Here is a 5,613-nt window from a genome sequence, read left to right as displayed (position 1 = left end):
CTCTCCTAGGAAGTTTCAGGTGTGGAAACCGCGGACACACCTTCCTGGGGGAGGGGCAGGGCCCGGCCGCGCCGGGGCCTCATTGGTGCGAAGCAGGCTCCCGCGTCAGAGCTGGGAAGTGGCGGGCGGGCGGGCCCGCAGGGGAGCCCGGGGCGCGGGGCGCGGGCGGCGGGGCGCGCGGGGGGCCCCGCGGAGGGCGGAGGGGGGGGGGGCTCTCGGGGGTCGCGTGGGTCCCCGCGGCGTGCCCGACTGTTTCTCCTCCCGTGTTTTCTCCGGGTCGCCGCCTGAGCCTGCCTCCGGACCCCCCGCGATCTGCCGCTTTCTGCGGGTGCTTCTCTTTTGGCGGATCTGTGCCCGCGGAGGTCTGAGTCGGTGTGCGCTTTGGGGCGCTTGGCTCGGGGCCTCCGTGTTCGTTTCCCTCCCTTGACGTCCACCTGTCTCCATGTTTTAGGGCCCAGAAGCATGCATCTCTAAAACAGCACGGCCATGCCTCTCCTCTCTGTATTACCTGTTTGCTTCTGTCGTTTTTAAGGTTCGTTTCAGTTTGGTGATGTGCCTTACCACATGCGTTCCTTCTGCAGTCTTCCCGGGACGTGTGTGTGTTTGTGTGTTTGTGCCTATGTCTCAGGCCTGTGTGTTTTCTCATGCTTGTACTATTGATTTCTTTTTTTTTTTTTTTCTCTTTTTTTTCAGATTCTTCCAGGGAAACCTCTGTTCTGTTGGTGTCGGAGGCCACGCTTTGGGGGGGGGGGGGGGGGGGGGTCCATCCTCTACCTCTCCATTGACTTCACCGAATACCACAATGTTCTAAGGGGGCAGCCACACACACGTAGGAAGAACCCCTCACCTTGAGGGACCCAGATTCTTGGCATTTTTTTTTTTTTTTTAAATCAAACCACCACCCCCTCCCCAGCCCCAGTCATTACTCTCGAGGGCTTCCCATGGGGCTATGCCAAGTAGAATCTTACTAGGCTCTCTGGCTGTTTTGTTCTTGGGAATGCCGTGATCTACACACCCATGTATCTAAGTGGGTTAGACCGTTTCCAGATTACCCTGTGCATTGACCGCTCCACTGATCCCGTCTGACCACACCCACCAGGTTTTTGAAGACTTTAGGAGAGAATATCATTAAGGTAGAATGGTGTCTTCTCCAATAAAGTCCTGAGGCATCTCTGTGTTCAGAGAACGAGCTTCAGTCATCATTACTCTGAAGGGTTAAGCCCTCAACAGTTCAGCAGCCTCCAGCCTGCTCTGAGCTGCTGCGTAAGGTGTGGTAAGCAATGAGGAAATCAGAAGGAGGAGTTCAGGTGCGTAAGTGCAGGCCCAGCAAGTGTCACCAGCTCAGTGAGAGGTTAAGAATGGGAAGTGCATGGGGCGCCTGGGTGGCCCAGTGGTTGAGAGTCTCACTCTTGACTTCCTCTCAAGTCCTGATCCCAGGGTTGTGGGATCAAGCCCCGCATCAGCTCCTTCCCTCTGCCCCTCTCCACTTGTTCTCTCTCTCTCTCAAAATAAAGAAATAACCTTAATAGTTTTTTTAAAAAAAAAGAATGGGAAGTGCAGTAGGTCAAAAACTTCAAACTAGAAGTGTCTCTATTTCTAGGCTAGGAGAGACAAATGCAGTCCAGGGTACGAGGAGGCCGATGATTTCTACGGGGGAGCAAAGTTAGTACACTTCTGATCCTTGGGCCGAGCTTGCTGATCCCCGCTAATCCGCCCTGCCTACAGGAGTGGGCAATGTAGTCAGAGGAGCTGGAGCTGCCTTGGAAACCAGCCTGGCTATTCTTTCTGTCACCTCCATCTTGACTTGGTTCTCCCCAGTGACAGACAGCTCTCTGCGCCTTAGTTTCCTCCAACCGTCACGCAGGTCTCTCAGACCAGACCTCCTCTTGTTCTGCCAGCTCTGACCTATCAGCATTTTTTTCTTAAGTCACTGCCCTTGATCGATGACCTCTGGGCTCTTGTCCAGAGAGTGAAGCATATGAGGCTGGACCTGACTTTTCAGCCGGGAGTGACATGTAGGAAAGTTAAAACTTATCCCTTGGGGGTTGGCTCCTCCCCGGGAGCATCCCTGTCTGCAGGGTGTACACATTTGGGGGCCAATGTAGCCCTCTTGGCTCCTCTCTCTTCTTCCCTTGAGTCTGCAAACCGTGGTTCTCATGTTATTATTTTCTTTCTGTCTTTCCATCTTTCTTTCTTTGACAGAGAGGGAGAGCACAAGTAGGGGAGAGGGTCAGAGAGAGAGAGAGAGAGAGAGAGAGAGAGAGAGAATCTTAAGCAGGCTCCACATTCAGCATGGAGATGGACACAAGGCTCGATCTCACGACCTGAGCCAAAATCAAGAGTTGGAGTCAGTCGTTCAACTGACTAAACCACCCAGGTGCCCCTTATTTTATTCTTCTTTTCCATTTCTTTTTTTTTTTTAATGTTTATTTATTTTTGAGAGAGAGAGAGAGAGAGGGAGCAGGGGAGGAGTAGAGAGAGAGAGAGAAACACTATCCGAAACAGGCCCCAGGCTCTGACCCATCAGCAGACAGCCCGACGCAGGGCTCGAACCCATGAACCACGAGATGGTGACCTGAGCCTAAGCCGGACGCTTAACCGACTGAGCCACCCAGGTGCCCCATCTTTTCCATTTCTTGATGCTTGCTTGTGGTGCCCGGGTTTCCTAATCAGGCCTTTCATCCTGTCCGAAGATTTTGATATTTCATTTGGGCTTATATTTCCTCTGTAAAGTCCTAGAGAGGAGAGAGGATGATACAATGGAAGAAGGATGGGATTTAGGTGCAGAGAGGGGTGCATTTGAATCCTACCTTCCCCACTTACTTAAGGCAAAAATTTGGCATAGTAACCTTCCTGTGCTTCGTCTTTATCTTACTGTGCTTCATTTCCTCATGTCTTAAATGAGGATAATACTATTTAATAATACCTGCCTCCCTGCTTCAGTAAGGTATCATACAGAGGTCACCTTGCTACAAGCGTAGAAGGTGATTGATATGAGTTAGTTTTCTTTCCTAATAGAGCCCGTAGTTATGCAAGTTGAATGAATACATTTACAATCACAAGGTGATAAGGGTTGGGAAAGGTAAGCAGATTCAACATAAAGTTATTTTACAGTGAGAGCTGTATTAGATGGGGGAAGAAAAAGTATAGGTTCTGGAATTTGGAAACATTTAATTGGAGACAGTACCTTTGAGATCCAGCCATAGAGGGGAAAGGACAGAGAACTGTCCTGTGTAGTTATGGGCATCAAAGGAATGATAATGGCTGTCTTTAAAAGCAGGACCTCATTAGGGGTGCCTGGCTGGCTCAGTCGGTTAAGCATCCAACCTCGGCTCAGGTCATGATCTTGCTCAGGTCATGATCTTGTGGTTCGTGAGTTCGAGCCCTGCGTTGGGCTCTGTGCTGACAGCCCAGAGCCTGGAGCCTACGTTGGATAGTCTCCCTCTCTCTGCCCCTCCCCCACTAGTGCTCTGTCTCCCTCTAAAATAAATATTTAAAAATTAAAAAAATAAAATAAAAGCAGGAACTCATCAAGATATCCCTGGGGCTGTCACCGCCCTGACTGGACATCCCCCTGGTGCCATCGTCCCCTGATGTTGGCTACATTGTTTCTCACTTGGTTAACTCTCTCAGCGGATCCTGTGCTAGTTTTTTAAATTCTGCTCTGGCTTTTCTGACTCTGCTTTTTGCCTGATCCCATGACCCACAGTTGAACCTTTTCGAAGTGATTTTTGAACTCAGTTCTTTTCTTAACTGGGCTGACCCTGGTCTCTCCTTCCTTTTCCTTTAAATCCACCCTGACTTGGCTGCTCTGGTTCTTAGCTATCCTGTTCCAGTCGGAGCCCGCCTTTGGTTTCCCTTTATTCCTTCCCTTCCCTTTCCTTCCCTTTCCCTCCCTTCCCTCCCCCTCCTTCCTTTTTTTTTTTTTTTTTTTTTTTAATTCAGAGAGAGAGCATGAACACAAGCAGGGGAGAGGGGCAGAGGGGGTGGGAGAGAGACAGAGAAAGACAGAGAATCTTTAACAGGCTCCATGCTCGGCTCAGAGTTCGGCACGGGGCTGGATCCCATGACCCTGGGATCATGACCTGATCTGAAATCAAGAGTCAGACCTCAACCAACTGAGCCGCCTAGGCACCTCCCCCCTTTATTTTTCTCTCCACCTTTGCACATTTGAACTAGCCTAAATTTGGTGTTATTCAAGGTATAAATACTAATTAACTCATTCATTTAAAAAAGTTCATTTACTCAATATGCATTTCTCGAAAACCAGATATACAAAGACCAAGTCTCTGCCCCAAGGAGAGGAGCCCTCAATCTAATCAAGGAGAGAAACATGTAGCAAATGACGATAGGAGAGTATAAGTGTTAAGATATAGACACGGTGCGATGGTAGACAAAAAGGACAGAGCACTGCTTGGGGAGTAAGAGAAACCTTAATGAATAAGGTGCTGTTTGAGTTAACTTGTCCTAAAAAAGTACTCTGTGCCTGGTAGAGAGGGAATAGAGGAAAGGCATGCCCGCAGCGGAAATGGGGTATGCGAACATAGCACAGAGCACATTCTGTTCAGGGAAGGGTGAGTAGTGTGGACTTCACGTGAGGTATGGTGAAGAAATGGCAGAGAAGAAAAAGAAAATGTTAACTGTGGAAGGTGATGGCTATGTTATGTGGCTGGATTGTGGGGCTCATTTCAATACAAATATCATGGGACGCCTGGGTGGCTCAGTTAAGCATCCTACTCTTGATTTAGGCTCAGGTCATGATCTCACAGTCGTGGGATCGAGTCTCTAGTAGGGCTCCATGCTGAGTGTGGAGCTGGCTTAGGATTCTCCCTCTCCTGCCCCTCCCCACCCACGCACATGCACTCTCAAAAAAAAAATAAATAAATAAAGTATACAAATGTCAAAACATCAAGTTGTATACCTTAAATATTTACAACTTTCATTTGTCAGTCATACCTCACAAACCTGAACAAAACCCTTCAGAGGAGCGCCACCTCTGAAAGTATAAAGTCCAAACTCAGTAGCGTGCGTGGCTTACAAACCCCCTCATCATCTAGTTACCTGACTTCTCACTCTCCCCAGGTCCCTGGAGGCTCATAGTTTTTAAAATTTCTCCTGTAAGCATATCTTTAGCTTGGTGCATGTATCAGAGGAAAAGAGATATGCCTCTCCATCTTATTAAATTGAGTCTCTAAAATGCCTGGTAAATACTGAGAATGACCAGGTGTTTCCACAGAATGGTCACAGCGATGGGTGAGGGCCGGCAGGCCATGGTGGAGAGGCGGCAGGGTCCCGTCCCATATCGCAGTAAGCCGTCCCCAGAAGTGCCATTACTCATTGTCTTCTGTTTTGGCATGTGTTTAGTTTTGGGATGTTTCAGAAGTTTTCCAGCCAAGATTCTTGGAAGATAAATATGAGGATGGGGACGGGGATGATCCATTTTTGCAAAGAGACTAAAATCGATGCCATCCATTCAGAGGAGTTCTGGTTCTATCGCCATGGTTTCTAAACCTGACAAATCAGCAAAATCTCCGGGAACGATTTTTTGTTTGCTATTGTTTAAGGGCTCCCCCGTGATTAAGACAAGAAGCCAGATTTGGGAACCGTGATGTG

The sequence above is a fragment of the Panthera onca genome, chromosome A2, assembly GCF_046562875.1.
Source record: "Panthera onca isolate mPanOnc1 chromosome A2, mPanOnc1 haplotype 2, whole genome shotgun sequence".
Taxonomy (NCBI): Eukaryota; Metazoa; Chordata; class Mammalia; order Carnivora; family Felidae; genus Panthera; species Panthera onca.
Note: the sequence above shows the minus strand (reverse complement) of the source record.